Here is a 22,442-nt window from a genome sequence, read left to right as displayed (position 1 = left end):
CTTTTCACCGGCTAAAACGGCTAAATTACGCAATGATATCTCTTCTTTTGTGCAAATGGATTTAGAAATACTTTACGATGCATGGGAGAGATAAAAGGACTTACTGAGAAGGTGCCCTCACCATGGGTTACCGCTTTAGCTTCAAGTACAAACATTCTACAATGGTCTGAATCCCTCGACTTGGCAAATGGTTCACGCTGCTGCTAGCGGAACCATCAACAACAAAACACCTGAAGAGGCTTATGAATTCATTGAAGAAATGTCATTGAATAACTATCAGTGGCTAGTCATGAGGACTAAGCCAACAAAAACAGCCGATGTTTATAACGTCGACTGAGTTACTATGCTATCAAATCAGGTAGAACTTCACAATAAAAAGATTGATGGTTTACTTGGTTCTACGCAGGTACATCCAGTAATGAGGTGTGACTCAAGTGGAGGAGGTGTGCATACAGAATATCAATCCTTCAATCCTACAACCAAAGAGGAACAAGTCAACTATATGGGTAACAACAACTTTCGATCTCAAAATAACCCATACAGTAATATTTATAATGCAGGTTGGAGGAACCACCCAAATTTCTCCTGGGGTGGTCAAGGGAATCAGAAGCCACAAAATCCTCAGGGTTTTCAACATCCACCTTATCAACAAGAGAAGAAACCGAACCTTAGGAGATGCTCTCTAAATTCATCTCGGTGTCAGAAACTCGTTTCCAAAATACCGAGACAGCACTCAAAAAATCAACAAGCATCGATCCAAGGACTCGAAACTCAGATAGGCCAACTATCCAAACTAATCTCCGAATGACCACAAGGTAGCTTACCGAGTAATACTGAACCTAACCCAAGGGAACACCTCAACGTAATTAGTACTCAAGATAAGGAAGGATTTATTGAGCCTGAGCCAGAATTGATGCAAGAAAATTTGGTGAGCAAAGGTAAAAGTGAGGTAAGTCATAAAAAAAAGGTGAATGAAGAATATAAACCTCGTGTCCCATATCCTAACGCGACAAGGAAAGACCGCTCAGACGAACAATTCGGTAAATTCCTTAAACTTTTAAAAAAAATTACATATTAACTTACTGTTTATTGAAGCTCTGTCGCAGATGTCGAATGCAATGAAATATTTTAAAGAGCTTTTAGTAAATAAGCGAAAGTTGGATGAAGCGTCGCATGTGGAGCTAAACTCAGTCTACTCAGCTATTCTACAGAATAAGCTACCCTACAAATTGAAAGATCCAGGGAGTTTTACAATTCCTTACTTAATTGGTAGTTTAGATATAAATCATGCATTAGCTAATTTAGGGGCTAGTATCAACATCATGCCTTACAAAATGTTTAAGCAACTAGGTCTTGGGAAACCTAAAGAAACTAGGATGAGCATTCAATTGGCAGATAAAACTATAAGATTTCCTAGGGGTATTATTGAAGATGTACTAGTGAAAGTAGATAAGTTCATATTTCCTGTTGATTTCGTTGTTCTAGACATAGAGGAGGATAATAACACCCCTTTGATTTTAGGGAGGCCCTTTTTAGCAACTGCTAAAACAATTATTGATGTTGGCACAGGTGAGCTAATACTTTGTGTGGGAGACGAAACGATCACCCTTCAAGCTCATAGTTCTGGCATCACATCGAACATTGAAGGTAATGGTCCACACCAATCTACTAAAACTGACAATATGACTTTGCAGAAATTGAGCTTCAAAAAAGTTCACAAGCCATGTTCCCGAACTGATAGAGGACACATTCATGAAGAATGAAGGCTACAGATAGAGGACCTAGATAAATGGCGAGCACACAAATCGAGAACACATGATAAACCTAAACTACGTCAAAACAAGGTTGATACCTCTCCAAATCAACTTAAGGTCTTACTAGACGTCGCAGATCCTCACATTGTCACTACCGCACCGAATGAGGTAATCCCTCTTACGGTACTCAGTATTTTTCCATTCGGTACGGTAGAGGTGAGTCACCCCAAGTTCGGCACTTTTAAGGTAAACAACACCTGATTAAAACCCTATTTTGATGAGATTGATAGCAGGAATGAGGAGTATAAACTCCTCAAACCACCCTGACCATTCACTAGAGAGGTAAGTCGAGCTTAGACTATAAATAAGCGCTTCTCGGGAGGCAACCCGAGCACTAACATATTTTGATTTCTTTATTTTTAATTTCTAACACTTTAAATCATTAACTTTATCTTTGAATTGCAAAGTTTTTTAGCACACACGGCTAGGCACACGGGCATGCCTAAAGCCGTGGCCAAATAGGGGAAGAGACACTGCCGTGCGATACGGCTGTGCGGAAGCAGGACATGATTTCCCCAAAACACGGGATGTGATAAATCCGCACAGCCGTGCAACATGGCCGTGGGTGAACTTGATATGTGAACACGGGCGTGCTAGGGGCAACACTCGATTCTATTTCTTCGACAAGGGCGAGAGACACGCCTATGCCTTTAAGCCGTGGACAACAATACACGGGCGTGGTACCCTAACACACGGGCGTAGAAGAAGCGAACAAAGCTAGGCACGACCGTGTGACATTGCCGTGTGCCACACACGCCCAAGACACACAGGTGTTGGATAGTAGCTAGGTACGGCCTAAATCACAAAATTGGAAAAACACGAGCTCACCTTCAGAGTACACGGGCGTGGCCTTAGGCCGTGTGGCCCTCCCCTATATAAGCAAACCACTGTTCATCTTCTTCTCCATTTCAAAACCCTAGCCGAAATCTCCCCTTCTGCATCCCTAATCCCTATTCCAGCCACCATTCCCCAAATTCTCATTTCCCTAACCCCAAACCATCCTAAAATCCACTCCCCCTGCATTAATCCTCACTTTCGCATCTCTTTTCCCTCCATTTTTCCTCCACATGGCTGTACCCCCATGCCACACACCTGTGCTCGCCTCCAACATGCCCGTGCGCCACCCTACAGCAGCTTTTGGTTCACTTTCTCACCCTTGTTTTTCCAATCTGTGTTGCTACATTGGTATTCTTTATGCCTTACATAGATATTGTTACTGTTACCAATTTGTTCTGAATAATTTAGGAATTTGCTTTAGTATTTTCAACATTTGAACTGTTAAAGCTACTAAATAGCATATACTAGTTTTAGGATTCTTATTTAACTGCTGATGCATCTTTGATTCCAGTAAATGTTTCTGAATAGTCATATAATTTTTCACTTCTCGCTTGATATCGTTAAATGTGAACACATCTTGGAACTACAGTCATAAGATTATATCAATGCTCATACATTTTCAGATAGATTATGTCATCATCGAGAGGCAAGAAGACCACGGTCCCATCCTCAAAAAGACGTAGGGGACCAGGTTCTTCCTTAGTACATGCTACAGCCGAAGTTCGGCGCCCATTCATTGAGTTTTCGCAAGCTTCGCAGGAAGAGCTATTTCGGATACTACGCGCGCGACCCCTCACTACAGGTCGTTGCATCCATTGGGCTGCCGTGGAGCAAGTCCAGCTAGCTGATGCCATCCGCGCCCTCCTGTCCACAGACCCATGGGAACGGTTCTTCGCTATTACTGAACCCACTTATTTAGAGCTAACTTTAAAATTATTCTCTACTTTTCATCTACAGGTAGTGATGACGAACAATGATGACCCCGACACCATTCAATTCCGATTAGGCAGTCTAGTTCGCGCGATGAGTGTCCCAAAGTTTGGAGTCGCTCTAGGACTTTACATCGATAAGTTTATGGACGAGGAGGACATGAATGCACTACCATTCAATATCCACAATTCTCCCTCCTTGTGCTGGAAGGCTCTAGCACCACTCTCTTCTACCTACGACCCCAGCCGCTTGAAGGCCTCAGCTCTCGCCCCTTCCCTACGCTATCTCCATGCCATATTGGCACACACCTTGACCGGAAGGAGAGAGAGCATCGGCATCGTCAACACCCATGATGCCTACTATTTATGGTGCATGGCGAATGCACACGTGACTGACTTGGCATACTTCACTGCTTTTTCCATTCGCCATCAGACCGAGCAACATCTAAAGGGAGTAATCTCTATCGGCCCCTACGTGGCACGCCTCACCAGACACTTCGGCCTCCTCAACACCGTGGCCCAGTCATCAGCACTTACACTGATAGGTCAGATGTCCCTACAGGGCATCACAACTATGTTACACATGAGGATGATCGAGCGCCAACGTGGGAGCGATCCTCCTCAGTACCGTCTCACTCATGCCATTGACGAGGAGGATCTTGAGGATGTTCCTGATGATGTCCCCCCACAGCACGAGGAGCCTCTACCACGCCACTTATGGAGTGACCAGTTCATGCGGCTGCTTCATTGGCACACTTTTTTGACCAACTCACTCACTTCGAGCAGTATTGTACTACACAGTTTGAGATGAGTGAGATCGTCGACGTGATAGACAGATGGACGACATGTAGGCCATGATGCAGCAACTGTGCCAGTACTTTCACATCGCCACTCCAGCGCCACCACTTGAGGGCCCCACTGACGAGGATCATTGAATCCTCCCATCTTTTTTATTTTTATTTTTATTTTTATTTCAATTTTATTATTTTCTTTTGAAAGACATATCTATATTAGTAAATTTTACTTTCTTCATTTTTCTGGTATTTCTAACAAGTAATCCCACTACGCTTTTGTAACACCCCTCGCTCGTATCCCTCGCCGGAACACGGTTCGAGGTGTTACCCGACTTAAACTAAGTCAATCACACAAAAACCGTGCCAAAAAATTTCAATCAATTTAAATCTTTTCTTTTCACATGCAATCTGTCTCATATATGGGCTTATGAGGCCCAAAACATCACTAGCCAACATAGGCCAATTCACATGGCCAAAACACTTTATCAATACAAGCCACCACCTTTGGCTAACTTATAGTATCACATACTCAACATTAAAACCCTATACATGCCATAGACTCGAAATACTAGGATTTACTTACACCAATAGCGTGAGCTCGACAGTGTGATAATATCTCCGGCAAACTCCAACCCGAGCAAATAACTGGAGCCAACAATCTACAAAACAGAGGAATGTAACAACGGAGTAAGCTTTCATAAGCTTAGTAAGTTTTAAGCAATGCAAACAAATAAACGCAATTATACTTCGATTATTCAATTTCTCAAGAGGCCATATTCTAGGTATATTGCCATCTGGCCGAATACACACAAACACATAATGCACGTTCATCATTCTTATCATACTTAATCTGAATTCATATAACATAATTAACTCAAATACTTTCACATACTTTCACACCCTGACCCGATGTATCATGATCATAGATATAGTTATAACATTTATTCACGTATGTATCACATTACACACTAATGATTCACTTCAAATCAAACTCACGTATGAGTACATAATGTGTACCTGGCCCACTTAACGTATTGAATGTATTCATTTGTCAATCTAACACGAGGTACCTTAGCCTTAGACTTTTCTCAAATCACCGGCATTTCGTTTGCTAGGATCGAGGCCCGATTATCATTTCATCGGCATTATAGCCTGCTAGGCTCGAAAGCCCGAATAGTATCTCACTAGCATTATAGCCTGCTAGGCCCAAAGGCCCGAATAGTGTCTCACCGGCATAATAGCCTACTAGGCTCAAAGGCCCGAATATAATACCAGCACTAAGCCTGCGGGATTTAACCCGGATATAATACCAGCACGAAGCCTGCGGGAATTAACCCGGATATATTACCAGCACGAAGCCTGCGGGATTTAACCCGGATATATTACCAGCGCGAAGCCTGCGGGATTTAACCCGGATATAATTCCAGCATATAGCCTGCGGTCTTTAAGCTGGATACAAATATCATGCATATTTAATCATATATTAACACATTTCAACACTTTTCTTTCATCTCATTTTCACACTTAGCATTTGATAGCTTATGCATAACATTTTACTCACATTCATTTCAAACTTATCAATCGATTATAAAAGCACATTACATATTTACCAACATGTTATACTTACCATTAGGCCATATAAGCATGATATAATACACTATCATTTCATCTTAAACATTCGGCTAAATCCCTATCTTACAAGGAACACCGAATTCATATAACATTTCATTTCTCCAGCATTATAGCCTGCTAAGCTCAAAGCCCGATATCATATTTCGATAGACAATTCACCTGTTCTTTCCCACTTTCATAACTTATACTTCAATCATGTATAACTGAAACACATATCTATGAACAAAGATTTTCATCCTTTCAACCACATAGGGTTTAATTTCCACATTGGAACACATATCTTAGTACATCATTTAATAGTATCAAATTCGACTAGATATGCTAGTCACATACGGCTCATAACTTTAATTTAATATTCATTCAACACAAAGAACATATGTATATTTTCACTGAAGCATCATCTCAATACAATACATCTTGCTCACTGGTTTGCACACAACCATTCAAATTAGCAATTATAAGATGGTTTCGCACATAGCCCATCCTTATCGATAATTTACGATGATTTTATCCTTACTCATATATATGACATAGGCATTTTCACCTATGCTTCTCAATTCACATTCATGATTCAATTCCAATCGATTTAACATGCATAAGTACATATCGCATACCTGACCAACTTAATGTATTGAACGAAATTGATTGTCGATTTAACACAAAGTCTCATAGTTGAACATAAAAATGAAACCATTTCTTATATGTTCGATTCACATCAATCATCAAATTCATTTAATTCACATGTACTTAATTAGGTTGTTCGTACCTGAATAGTTTACTTTACGGAACGAATCCACATATCATATTAGCCCATAGTCTTATAGCACCACACTTTTAATAGTTTACCGGCAATTTGCCTGCTAGGTAATAACTTGATTTCATCGCCGGCCATAAGCCTACTAGACCTTTAAGTCCGATGTCATTTCACCGGCATTACGCCTGCTAGGTTTGAAACCCGAATATATATTATAATGCATAACTTATATCATCGATCACTAACAGTTACCTTATCGAAGTTCACATTTAATCACTTTAGTACCAAGCCACATTCGGCTACCACAAAGGACTAATAAAAATAATTTTATACACATCATGGTTTCCTTTAGATATTTAATAACCACAAATCGTGATATCTCTACCATCACATATACGACATATTTTATTCATTGTAACACTCATTTAGTGCATCAAATTTCCAAATCCAATTCAACTTAAGCATAATAGCCATAATCGGCTTATAGCCTTAAATCATTACATATTCGGGACATTAACTAAATAAAATTTACATTCTCTCTGCCATATTAATTTAGCTCTTAGGAATATAAGAAGGAATCAAGCTTAAACACTTAAGAACTTACCTTGAACGTTGCCGAACGATTACAACGGCTATTCGATTACTTTCTCTTTTCCCTTATCCGAATTTGCCCCTCTATGCTCTTGAGCTTAAATTCAAAGATTTTAAACTAGTCATTATTCGACTATTCCAGCATCACTTTCAAAATATATATATTCGAATTTTACACCTACTGATCATAGTAAGCTTATAAGAAATCAATAAGCAACTCATTAACAAATTTTTGTCAATGTTTACCACATAATCATAATTTCACTGCAAGTTGTCTTCCTGAGCAACAGTCACTAAATCATTTATAACTGGAGCTACGAAACTCCAAATCAAGTTCCGTTAATTTTTCCTGAAAATATATTCATATATCTTTTATCCATAAAATTTTCAGAATTTTTGGTTTGTCCAATCAATATCAGATTTTTCTTAAAGTTTCCCCTATTTCACTGTTTGACTAATCTGACCACTCCTCACTACGAATCAATTTTTTCATTGTAAAGAATTCAAAATATGTTCTAGTTTATTTAATTTGAAACTAGACTCATTAAGGAGTCTAATCATATAAATTTCATCTTATGATCATTTTTTTACAATTTATAATGATTTCATAAAAACAGAATAGAGGATCTAGAAGTCATTCTGACCCTGTCCCACATCACTTCAAATATCTCATTATCAGCAATTCTTTTGCTGACACGATTTCTTTTATAAGAAACTAGACTCATTAATATTTAATTACATAATTTATTCAGCTTCTAAATCATCTCCCACAATTTATGGTGATTTTCTAAAATCATGTTACTGCTGCTATCCCAAGCAGATTTATTACCAATTCACTCTTTCACACATAACTTGCATGCATGTTATTCAAACATGCATATCACAAATCAATCATCACATACCTATGATTTCACTTAAGCATAATCTCCATTTCATCATTTTAAAGCACAAACATTACACAATGTTATCCAAGTTCACATTCGGCCATAATACACACAACATGTTAGCCGATTTTCCCCCTTAGCATCTAAGGCACATGCATGCTCATTTGTTTGGCTCAACTTCACCTATCTTCCATTATTCATCAAAAGAACATGAAACAACAACCATTTCCTTCATTTCCATTCATGACCGAATGCTCACAACACAACAAAAAATAAAAAATATGCTTCATGAGTTAAGGTAGAATCAAGAAGAACTCATGAAAATCAAGAAGAAGTAAACTACCATGAACTTACCTTGGATTTTTCTTCCCTTAGTGACCAAATTTTTCAAGACCTTTTTCCCCTCTTGCTCTCCTATTTTCGGCTATGAAGAACAAGGATGAAAAAAAAACATTGTCTTTTACTTCCTTTTGTTATTTTATTACTAACATTTTATGACACAAAATAACATATATTATTTGTGTCATACTTATGCCATAATTTCAATAAAAAATTGCACAAATGCTTATCATGCCCATCATGGCCAGCCACTATGTTTTAAGGTGGGAAATTTGACATGCAAATCCACCTATTTCATACTATAAGTTATTTGGCCACTACAAATTAGCTTATAGCATTTTCAAAAAATTTTCACATGAGTCCTATTTCATAATTTCACTCACAAATGGCAAAATCAAAGCATGAAATTTTCACACATGCACTTTCACATGAAATAAACATAGAATATAACATCTAATTATTTTTGTGACTCGATTTTGTGATCCCGAAACCACTTTCCGACTAGGGCCAAATTAAGGTTGTCACAGCTTCCTTCCACACCCACTCCTAATAAAGCTCTTCATGATTCTACAGACTTCCAAGCAAAGCTGCTAGGAATATCTTACGAAATGAGGAAACAAATAGGGAACAATACCTCACGAGTGCCATGCTCAACGACCCAGTTTTTTCATCTAGCAACGAAAAGTGGCATCTACCACTTTCCCCAAACACTCTAGCCTCAGAATCAAGCTCCGCATCCATATAACAGGGAGTTTCACCTCTTTCCCTCTTATGATTTTCTTTATTTTGAATATTCTATCTTTGTACATTAAGGGCAATGTACATCTTAAGTGTGGGGGGTGAACATGAACATGATGCCTAACTTTTTGCATTATTCTCAAATCCCTGAATTTGGTCTTGTACTTAAGTGATTTTCTCATAATATTGATCGAATGAATTCTGATTGATCTATAATTATTGTTGATATGTCATGAATTAGGTCATGGGAATTATGCATGATTATTTGATTATAGGACATTAGAATCGAGCATGATAAGTTGATATTTTGAGAACTAAAATTTTTTAGATCATTTTCCTAAATTGAGGTATTATCTTGAAATCTTAAGTATACAGGAATGACATCACAAACCCAAATTTTTGGTGAGATTTTTGAGCCTTTTGAGCATATAGCTTTCTTTCTTGCTCACTTCTTTTATAGTTTGAGTATGTCAACATTGAACTGTTATTCTAGAACTTGCTTCGATTATACATGTCGAGATCACACGTATGATTTGATATACTGAGATGATAAAGGCACATAGGATTTAACCCACTTACTCCATAAAAAGCCTTCCCACATAATTAAACCCTTAATGAACCTCCTTGAGCCTACTAATTTTTTTTATTGATTAACCCTCAAACATTAACCCATTATTGTTGAAATCCTCTTACTTAATTTACTTTTTTTTATCGAGATTAAATTTAATATTGTTACCTCACTATGTTCACCATTTTTTGTTACTGAATCATGAAGTATGATTTCTATATTGTATTAACTTGATTTGTTCTTAAAAAAAAAAGAGAGCTCATGTAATATAGTTCTAGATATTTGTTTGTGATTCAGTAATTAAGTTTTTGATAGTGGGGTAATATATTGAAATTATCTCGATTCTAACCTTTTTCTTTTCAGCTTTTATTCATACCCGTAACCTAAACCCCGTTACAACCATGCAAAGACCTTTTGATTCGTGTATCATATCATTTACAAGTGGTGGAGATTTGATTTTCATGCAAGCCTATGGTAATAACTTCTCATGTTAGACAATCGAGTGCTTAATCTTGAACCTTAAACACTTTGAGTGATTTGAGTAAATCTTTAGTGAAGATGTCATCTCTTGTATATTTAGGACTAAAGTTAATTACTTAGAGGAAGGAGATTACCTATGATTTTATTATCAAAATATTCGATTTAGATTGTTTAAGGCTTTTAATACCCCTATAGTTGAATTCTCACTGTATGATTTTCCGTGGAATAATTTGTAACATTATCAGTAATGATTATGTGATTGAAAGGAATGAATTCTAGCAGTAAATAAGAGTTTTGCTTGAGGACAAGCAAATGCTTAAGTGTGGGGGTAATTGATAAACGCCAAATTATACATATTTTTACCCCAAATACTTAGCATATTTATGGATGTTTATTACTAGATTTGTGGATTTTGGTGCTCTTAATCCGGTTATTTCATGTTTTGTACTCAGGAGAGCACTAAGAGTCAAAAGGAGCCAAAAATGAGCAAAAAAAGGACAAAACAGACCAAATCGAGAAGATGACACGGCCTAAGCCTTGCCACAGGGGCAGCTCACACGCCCGTGTCTTTCAAGGGTGTCGACCAAGGCTTTTACGATCGAACACGGCCTGGCCATTGACCCATATGGCCGTGTGCAATTTAATGGATCGAACACAGCCTAGCAATCACGTCACACGGTCGTGGATATAGGCGTGTCCCTTTTTCAAGAAGCTGTATTTTACACGGAAAAGGATACTTAGGGAGGAAGAAAGCCAATCCAAAGCCTATATAAACACCCTAAGTATGACTTAGAAAGGAGGCCTCCCTTCAGAACTTTTCTGGAGTACAAAACCACACGCCGGGAATTACTTGAAGGGAGCCAGACGATCCATCCCAAAAGCCGGAGCTACTCCAAGATTGAATATCTCTCTCAAAATTCCTTCAAGGGTTTTAAAGTTTTCTTTATGTTTTGTTATTTTCATACTTTTGAGATGTACTCTTATTTTATTATGAACTAAACCCCTTAGATACCGAAGGGGGTTGAAACCTATGATGGATCTTATTATTATTATCTGAACTGTATGATAAATGCTTGATTTGTTTTTAATTATGTGTTCTTAATGCTTGAGTTAATATTTTGGGTATTGATTCATGATTTGATGTGCTTATGCAGAGGAGCAAAAGTCCCTGTCTAAGAGTAGATTTGGCATAATTAAGCGGAGATGATCGAACGCCTAGAAATAGGGTTACGAGATTTTGCCGGATTAGGGTGAAACCTAATATAGGAGTCCATAAATCGATTTACTGCTTCCCTAGGGGTTTTAATTAAAAAAGAGATTTCAATTAATTCAACTGAGAGTTAGACGTTATTAGTCTCGAAAGAGATAATAATATAGGTTAGGGAGTCTCACGGATCAAATCAAGTGAATAAATCGTCTGGTTCAGAGTTAGATAACAAGTGAAATCTAGGTGGATTCCTCCTTGGGTGTCGTCTTTATCAATTACTTTTCTTCAAGTATTTTTCCAAATTTTCTCTTTGCTTTAGTTTAATTAGTTAATTAGTTTAGTTAATTAGTTTAATAAACAACCTCTCTTTATTTCTAGGTTGAATAATAAAAAGATAGTTATTACTAGTGCTTTTGGTTCCCTTGGGTACGATATCTTGGTCTTGTCATTACTATACTATTGTCCGATAGGTGCGCTTACATTTTCATCGTGATAATAGTTAGTCTAGGTTTGATCTTCATTATAAATATTTATTACTTGTTACGAATCACGCGATCACAAATGTATATTTTATTACCATGCATTTGGCTTTAATTTATATATATTTCATTAATTTAATAAGATAATATCAATTAAGTAATAATTTATACTATTATATTCTAATATTAATTAATAATAACTTAAATCATTAAAAATATTTAGATTTTTCTCATTGTTTTGCCACCTCAACTATTACTTAACGACATTTTTGCCATTTTGGTCCTTTATATTTTCTTTTAATCTATAATTCAACTTTTACCCCTTATTCAATCTAGTCCTTCTTCCTATTTTCTCTTAACTAAGCTAAATTCACCTAATTAAAACTTAATTAAACACACTACTAGACTCACAGATATTTTTAATAATTATTTTTGAACTCGGTTTACTAAGATGGAGGCCCGAAAATGTACTTTTTCGATGCTCGTGAACTTTGGGTCATTACATTTCCTCCCCCCTTAATAAATTTCGTCCTCGAAATTTACCTGAGAAAAGATGGGGATACTGTGCTCTCATTATCTCTTCCGGTTCCCAAGTTGCTTCTTCTACATTATGACTCCTCCATAAAACTTTCACTAATGGAACTCATTTATTACTCAATTCCTTTACCTCATGAGACAATATCTTAATCGGTTCTTCTTCATATGATAGATTAGGTTGAATTTCAATATCCTCTGTAGAAATAATATTTGAAGGATCTGATCAATATCTTCTGAGCATAGAAACATGAAAACATCATGAATCTTTTGTAATTCTTGAGGCAAAGCCAGACGATATGCAACTGGTCAAACTCTCTCAATAATCTCATATGGCCCAATAAAACGAGGACTTAGTTTTCCTTTTCGACTGAACCTCATAATTTTCGTCCAAGGTGAAACTTTTAGAAATACCTTATCACCAACCATGTATTCAATGTCTCTACGTTTTAGATTTGCATATGGTTTCTGCCTGTCAAAAGCTATCTTCAGACTTTCTCAAATCTTCTTAACAGTATCTTCTGTTTCTTGAATCAATTCTGGTCCAATCACTTTCCTCTCATTCAATTTTGTCTAACACACTGTTGACTGACACCTTCAACCATATAAAGCTTCATATGGTGCCATTTGAATACTTGATTGAAAACTATTATTGTATACAAATTCAGCTAATGGTAGATAATGTTCCCAACCTGATTCAAAATCAATAATGCAAGCTCGAAGCATATCTTCTAAAATCTGGATAACTAGTTCTGATTGTCTATCGGTTTGTGGATGGAAAGCTGTGCTAAAATTAAGTCGAGTACCAAGAGATTCATGCAGTTGCCTCCAAAATCGGGATGTAAACTGTGGATCTCGATCAAAAATTATTAACACCTGAATACCATGTAATCGTACTATCTCCCAAATATAAACTTCAGCAAGTTTCTGAAGTGATCAATCAATTCTTACTGCTATAAAATGAGCTGACTTTGTAAGCCAATCAACAATAACCCAAATAGCATTTTTCTTACTTGGTGACAATGATAACCCTATTACAAAATCCATTGTGATGCAGTCCCATTTCCATTCAAAAATGTTAATAGGCTGAAGTAAACTAGTTGGAACCTGATGCTTTGCTTTGACTGGCTGACATGTCACATTTAGCCACAAATTCCACTATATCTCTTTTCATACCTAGCCACCAATATAATTCTTGTAAATCACGGTACATTTTTGTTCCTCCGAGATGTAATGAAAAAGGACTATCATGTACTTCTCGAAGTATCAGCTCTTTCAATTCTGAAACATTTGGAACACAGATCCGATAATGAAATCTCAGACAATCATGTTCATCAATACTAAAATTACCTACTATGCCACTCTGAACCATTTCTTTTCTCTTCATTAGCTTGTCATTTTCTAATTGGGTTGACTTGGTTTATTCAAACATCACTGGTTTAATTCTTAATTTAGCCAACAAACCTCCATCATCACTAATACTAAGCTGTGCAAACATCGCTCACAATTCAATTGCTGCCTTCCTACTCAATGCATTAGCTACCACATTAGCTTTACCTGGATGATAGTCAATAACACATTCATAATCTTTTAGAAGTTCTATCCACCGACGCTGTCTCAAATTCAATTCTTTCTGTGACAGAAGATACTTGAGACTTTTATGGTCTACGTAAATGTAACATTTTTCACCATATAAATAGTGTCTCCATATTTTCAAAGCAAAAACCACAGCTACTAATTCCAAATCATGTGTCGGATAATTACATTCATGTGGTTTCAATTGCCAAGAAGCATAGGCTATCACTTTCCCACTTTGCATTAGTACACACCCGAGCTCATTTAAAGAAGCATCACTATACAAAATAAAATATTTCACTAATTCTGGTAAAGTCAAAATCGGTGCCTCTGTCAACATCTGCTTCAATTTCATAAAACTTTCTTGACATTGATCATTCCAAAAAAAACTGAACATTCTTTTGCAATAGCTTTGTCATCAGCAAAGCTATTTTTGAAAATCCAATCACGAACCTTCGATAATACCCAGCAAATCTAAGAAAACTACGTACCTCTAACACATTTTTGGGAGTTTTCCACTGGACGATTGCTTCAATCTTTTTTGGATCCACTCTAATTCTGTCCGCTGACACCATGTGACCAAGAAATACCACATCTGATAACCAAAATTCACACTTACTCAATTTCCCATACAACTGTTTCTCTCGTAACGTTTGTAAAACAATTCGAAGATGTTGCTCATGTTCAAATTCAGACTTTGAGTATACCAAAATGCCATCAATAAAGACTACCATGAACTGATCCAAGTACGGCTAAAAAATTCGGTTCATAAGATCCATAAAAGCAGCTAGGGCATTTGTTAACACAAATGACATCACTCAGAACTTATAATGACCATATCTTGTACGAAATGTTGTCTTCGGTGCATCACTTTCTTTCACCTTTAATTAATAGTAGCCCGATCTTAGATCAATATTTGAAAATACTAAAGCTTCTTTCAATTGATCAAATAAATCATCAATACGTGGTAACGGATATTTATTCTTGATTGTCACATTGTTCAATTGCTGATAATCAATACACAACCACATCGAACCATCTTTCTTTTTAACAAATAACACTGGAGCTTCTCAAGGTGATGTACTAGGTCGTATAAAACCTCGATCCAACAAATCTTGCAATTGTACTTTCAATTCCTTCAACTCTGTAGGTGACATATGATATGGAGGTATTAACATTGGATCTGTACCCGGGTATACTTCGATCACAAATTCAACTTCCTGATCAGGAGATAATCCAGGTAACTCTTCAGGGAATACATTAAGAAATTCACATACAGTCCGGATTTTACTACATTTACTCTCTAGCGAATCCAAATTAATTACATATGCTAAGAAAGCAGCACAACCTTGACAAAGAAGCTTACTAGCTTTACTTGCCGAGATAATACGAACTGATCCACTAGTCCGAACACCATTTACTTCAATCTGATCACCAATTTCATTCTGAACAATGAACTTCTTTTTAGAGCAGTCCAAAATTACAACATGTTCTGATAGCCAGTCCATGCCCAATATAATGTCAATATCGTCAAATGACATAATTAACAAGTCAACAGAAATAATTCTATCCTGAATCATTAATGGGCATCTTCGACATATTTGATTCACTAACATAGTTTGTCCCAAAGGACTAGATACCTCTACTGTTACACTAGACAGTTCAGGTTTTAATTTTCCAATCTCAGCTAATTTTGTGTTAACATAAGAATGTGAAGATCCCAGATCTATTTAAGCATAAACAAATTCTGAATGCAATAAAAATATACCTGTCACCACATCGGGTGCATCTCCTTTTCCACGAGTTTTTACAACATATGCTCGGGCTAAGGTTCTAGCTTATGATTGTTGAGTGGAAACTTCACTTGTTCTTCTAGCACCTCCTCTACTAACTAAGCCACCTCTACCTGATCCTTGACCTCTGGAATTAGATTTAGATCTCTATGATACCGTTGGTGTTGCTTTATTAATCTTTGGACAGTCTTTTATAAAATGATCAGTGGATCCGCAACAGAAACATCCTGCAGTTAATTTCTAACACTCTCCCCAATGTTTATTCCCACAGTATTGACATTCCAGAATTTTAGTATTCTGAGATGGCCCACTAATGCTGCTAGGGAAACTATCGTCTGCCTACCACGATTTCTATCACTTCTATCTTATCTAGAACCAAATCTCCAACTGCCTCAAAATTCTTTTGATCTCTTAGGTTGTGGATTAGAACTTGTAATTTTGAGACGCTTTCCAAGTGAACGAGAAGTTTCAGGTTTTTTATCTAATCCCAACACTTGTTCAACCATTTGGCTCTCTCAATTAAATTTGCAAATTCAGTAATTCAAAGAGATACCAATTGTAGTCATAATTCATCACATAATCCTCGTAGAAATTGTTTATTTCTGTCAGCTTTAGTTGGTACAAATTCAGTTGCATATCTACTCAGTCTCAAAAATTCTTGTTCATAATCTGCTATGGACATGTCGCATTGTTTCAGCATTAAGAACTCATGTTTCCTATCTTCCATATATAATTCTCCCAAATATTTCTTTTGAAATTCTCTTAGAAAGAATTCCCAACTTATTTGTTTTTCTTATACATGTTGAGTTACCAATTCCCACCATACATACGCTTCTCCTTGTAACAAAGAAACGACTCACAATAAACTCTCATGTATGGTGCATCCGAGTTGCTTCAAAATTCTCTTTGTGGTTTCTATCTAGTTTTCAGCTACAGACGAATCAACTCCCCTTGAACCCTAAAATTCAGCAGCACCATACTTCTGCAACTCTTTAATCAAGGCTCGTTGGGTAGTAGGAATAGGAGTCATAAGAGGTATAGTTCCTACTGCTCTTTGAAGGGCATCGGTGATCACTGTGAGTATTTCTGAATTATCTGTTTCTCTAGTATCACTCTTTTCAACATTTGATGGTTGATTACCTATCGAGTTTACAATTAGCATTGCAGACTCCGATTAATTCATATCATATGATTCATCATCTTCATTGTACATTTCTCGATCAGTATCTTCAATATTTTCACCAGACGTCTTTAACTATAAAACAGAAGCAATAATTCAGTATACATATATATCAGCATCCAATCTTGACTCAAATTTAATTCAATTATCGCATGTACCTTTACACGCATTTCTGTACTCAATTCAATTGTAGAATCGACTAAACCTGAATGCTCTGATACCACTAAAATGTAACACCCCTTAACCCCAAATTATCGTCGAAACAGGGTTACAGAGCATTACTAGACCCATCAAACAATTTACAATTAATTTAAAATAAACGACATACATATCTTAATTTAATTACAAAGTCCCTATAATGGACCCTCGAGGTCCAAATCACACGTTAGAATTGAATCGGGACTTGTTCGGATACTCTAAATTTTTTTTGTGCAAACTTAATATAACCCCTTTATAAATATCTAACATTCCCTGTAAATTCAAATCGAGATCAATCCAAACAAATCAATTCATGAATTTATACATCTCTAATTATAACAAATTGATAATATGAAGTTCTAACATTTTTATGTTTATAACAATCTAACATAAGGTGTCTAATTGATTCATTTAAATTAACATTCAACAAAATTGCCCAAAGCTATGATATAGACTATGTTTAAGACATATGTAATTGTATGGAACAACCATTACCATCATTTATCATTAATACTTATGTATCAAAATAACAACAAATTACAACCTAGGTACATGCCATTTTCAAAAGAGAAAATATCACGACGTATTTGAGTTTGGGATTGACTTGGATGTTGAGTCGTTAGTCACTTTTGTACCTAACCTGTGCACGGAAACAACCGTAAACTGAGTATGCACTCACTGGTATTTCTATAAACCAATACTTAAATCAATTATTAGTTCATATCCATTTTGACTATAAAACCTTATTTACATAACAATAGTTAATTTCTTAACTCTTCCTCGATAAAGTAGATGATTCTAATCATATTTAATCAGTAACAATCAATTATTCAGTACAGTAATTTAGTCATTCAGTAACTATCAAATGTGCAGTGCAGTAGTTTAGTTATTCAATAACTATCAATTATTCAATACAGGAATTTAGTTATTCAGTAACTATCAATTATTCAGTGCAATAGTTTACCCCTATTAACATAACTCGGACCTAGACGGATACACAGATCCAACCAACACACCAGTATGGCACTTAGTGCCTCATCGGCTTTGCCGAAGTAAACAATAAAGTACAGTACTTAGTACCTCATCGGATTAAACCGAAGTAACAGTAACAGTACGACACACAAGGTGCCTCATCGGCTTGAAGTCGAAGTAACAGTACAACACTTATAGTGCCTCATCGACTCAAGGTCGAAGTATCCCTAAACACTTCCAATCCTATGGCATGCCAATCGTATCCGACTCAGTCCGATACAGTTAATAGGGTATTCAATTCATTTCTCAATTCACAGTAATTAATCATTTCAATATCCATTTCACAATAATCACAAATTCACATACATTCAATTCAATATCAAACACTAATACTTACCTTAATATCTTTCCATACACATATAATAATAAAAACAACAATATAAATGTTAAGTTTGCTTTATAGAAATACAAACGTAATTCTTGAATTACTCTTCGTCAACCTTCTCCTTTCCTTTCTTTGTCGAGGTCTCCGATATTACGTTAGCTACAAAAATTAAAATAATTATTTCATTAATTACAGCACTCATTATAACAAATAATTGAATTTCTATGCAATTTATACCTTATTTTCAATTAGGTCCTAACTAACTCATTCACTTTACTAACTTACTTCATACCTCATTCTTGTTCAAATTCCTATCAATTTCAACTTAACTATCAAGTGTTCATAATAAAACCCTAATTTAAAACTTCTTTCAATTTGATCCCTCAATCACCAAAACTTATGCCTAGTTTACAATCTAATCCTTTAATTAATTCTAACTTAAAATTCATTCAATTAAACCCCTAATTCATTATTTTGTTCAACATGAACTATGTTCAAAAACCTAAAAACTTCCAAAACCTCAACTTAATTTCAACAAAAACTTTGTTCTAAAGCTTCTAAAACATCAAATTTAAATAAAAAGGACTTAATTGACTTACCAATTAAAGCTTAAAGCTTTCAAACCCTAGTTTTTCCTTTTTCTTTCCTTTCTTCTTTTTCCCTAGTACTTTCAAATAGCCTATTTTGTTTTGGTTTCCTTCTTTGTTTTATTTTCTTTTATTTTATGTTTTATTTTTTTAATAATAATAATATAATATCTTAATAAATATCTATTTAATAATCAATATATTTATTACAAGTGTAATATTACTTATATTTACACATATACTATATCATCATCATACATTTATCATGTTTTAATTTATTTATCACATAAAAATCTTACAATATAATTATTTAATTAATAAATATCTTTTACTTAATAATAAATAATAAATATCTATTTACTTAAATAATAAGTAATTTAAATCCATGAATTACAATTGTATGCTTATTTTTATTACAAATGTATATTTTATTACCATACACATTTGGCTTTAATTTATATATATTTCATTAATTTAATAAGATAATATCAATTAAATAATAATTTATACTATTATATTCTAATATTAATTAATAATAACTTAAATCATTAAAAATCTTTAGATTTTTCTCATTGTTTTGCCGCCTCAATTATTACTTAATGGCATTTTTGCCATTTTGGTCCTTTATATTTTGTTTTAATCTATAATTCAACTTTTACCCCTTATTCAATCTAGTCCTTCTTCCTATTTTCTCTTAATTAAGCTAAATTCACCTAATTAAAACTTAATTAAATACACTACTAGACTCACAAATATTCCTAATAATTATTTTTGAACTCAGTTTACTAAGACGGAGGCCCGATAATGTACTTTTTCGATACCTGTGAACTTTGGGTCATTATAGAAAAACCTCATTCTAATCAATGCAAAAGAAAAGAAGTATAGTTCTATATGGATTTTACTTTACTTTTATTTTATTTTACCATTGTATTTTATTTTAACAAGGATTCGAGTCACTCAACTCTAACAATCTCCACCTTGATACGAATTCTCAATGAACAAGTTCTTGACCACGAACTCTCAACAAACAAGTTTTCTACCTCTTCCACGAAACACCTCAAGCGTGCTCTTCAACAATGAACACCAACCAAGTCCAAATAATGCTCTAACTTGGTTATGGGAAGTGACTTAGTCATCATATCTGTAGAATTTTCATGAATACTAACTTTGTTCACAACAATATCTCCACGAGCCATAATATCACGCAAAAAATGATTCCGAACATCAATATGATTTGTTCTCTCATGAAACATTTGATCTTTCGTAAGGAAGATGGAACTCTAATTGTCACAAAACACTATACTGATCTGAAGGTCCTTACTGAGTTTACCAAAGAGTCCCTTTAACCATATAGCTTCTTTACAAGCCTTAGTAATCATCATGTACTCAGCTTCAATAGTAGAAAAAGTAATTGTATTTTGCAAAGTGGCTTTCCAACTGATTCCGCAACCCTCAATTGTAAATACATACCCTCGTAAGTATCTGAAAATCCAATGAATCGCTTTCTAGTGTTCTTTGTTGTGGTTCACAATGTATCTACTAAGTGCACTAACTGCATATGACAAATTTGGACATGAGCAAACCATAACATACAAGAGAGATCCCACTACACTAGAATATGGAACACGTGACATGTAGTCAATCTCATCATCTAATTGCGGAGACAAAATCGATGAAAGTCTGAAGTGAGCTGCTAATGGAGTACTAATAGGCTTGGTATTCTTCATATTAAACCTACAAAGAACTTTCTCAATGTACCCTTTTTGACTTAGGTACAATTTACATGCTTTTCTATCTCAGAGAATCTCCATCCCAAGTATCTTTTTTGCTGCACCCAAATCCTTCATCTCAAATTATTTACTAAGCTGGGCTTTGACATTTCTTATCTCTCATTTATCTTTGGTTGCTATCAACATGTCATCAACATAAAAGAGTAGATAAACAAAAGAACCATCATTGTTTTTCTTAAAATAAACACAAATGTCAAAACTGCTTCTTTTGAAATCATAAGTAGTCATAAAAGAATCAAACCCCTTATACCACTACCTTGGTTACTATTTTAAGCCACAAAGGGACTTTTTCAGCAAGTAAACATGGTCCTCCTTTTCTAAGACTGTAAACCTTTTGGTTGTTGCATGTAAATATCTTCCTCAAGTTCTCCATGTAAGAACATTATTTTTACATCTAACTACTCAAGTTCCAAATCATACATGGCCACAATACCAAGTAAGGCTCAAATCGAGCTATGCTTTACAATTGGAGAAAATACATATGTGAAGTCCATGCCTGTAATTTGACTGTAACCTTTTACAACCAGACTTGCTTTATATCTGAGCTCTTCAACTCCAGTAGTCCCTTTTTTTTCTTGAACAACCCTTTTACCTTTAAGAAGCTTCACTAGATCCCATGTTTTTTTCTTATGTAACGATTTTATCTCTTCTTACATGGAAATCATCCACTTTTCTAAATCTTCACAGTTTTCTGTCTCAAAATAAGTAGATGGCTCTTGATTTGCATACATATCTTTAGCAACTTTTAAAGCATAAGCACTTAGATCAACCTCGATGTACCTTTTTGAAGGTTTAATTTCTCTTCTAGGTCTGTTCTTGGCAATAGAATATTGTGGTGAAGAAGCAACTCTACTCTAAGTTTCTGTACTAACTTGAGGAGTACACTCTGTTGTAGATTCTAGATCAATTTGAAGCTCCACCTACTTCACATGTGTGTTTGAAATTTGTTGGTCTTTATTGAAAGTCTTTAAGAAGTAAGTTAGGCAGTATAGCAGTTTCTTAAAAAAATAACATCTTTGCTAATTAAAACTTTCCTCGTTTCAGGACACCATAACTTATACCCTTTAACACCAACCTTATAACTAAGAAAAGTACATTTAATAGATCTAGGCTCAATTTCCCATTATAAACAATAGCATACACGGGACACTCAAAAATCTTCAAATCGGAATAATCAATAGAAGTACAAGACCATACCTCTTGTGGAGTCTTTTTCCCAATGAAAATGAATGAAGATCGGTTAATAAAAAAACATGTTGTAGAGGTCGCTTCAGCCTAGAACGACTTCAGTGAATGGGCATTCGAAAATATGTATTGAACCTTTTCCATAATTGTTTTATTCATTTGTTCTGCAACACTGTTTTGCTATAGACTATGGTGAA

General features: G+C 35.3%; 1 non-coding gene across 1 annotated transcript; it reads right to left on the bottom strand.

Annotated features, from left to right (window-relative positions):
- Nucleotides 1-22: 22 nt before the first annotated feature.
- On the bottom strand, nucleotides 23-129 carry LOC121204337 (small nucleolar RNA R71). Its single transcript, XR_005899264.1, has one exon. It is a non-coding gene; the product is annotated as a small nucleolar RNA R71 (small nucleolar RNA).
- Nucleotides 130-22,442: the final 22,313 nt, after the last annotated feature.

Source organism: Gossypium hirsutum, chromosome A07 (genome assembly GCF_007990345.1).
Source record: "Gossypium hirsutum isolate 1008001.06 chromosome A07, Gossypium_hirsutum_v2.1, whole genome shotgun sequence".
Lineage (NCBI taxonomy): Eukaryota > Viridiplantae > Streptophyta > Magnoliopsida > Malvales > Malvaceae > Gossypium > Gossypium hirsutum.
The sequence above is the reverse complement of the archived record's forward strand: the minus strand, read 5'-3'. Positions and strand labels throughout refer to the sequence as shown.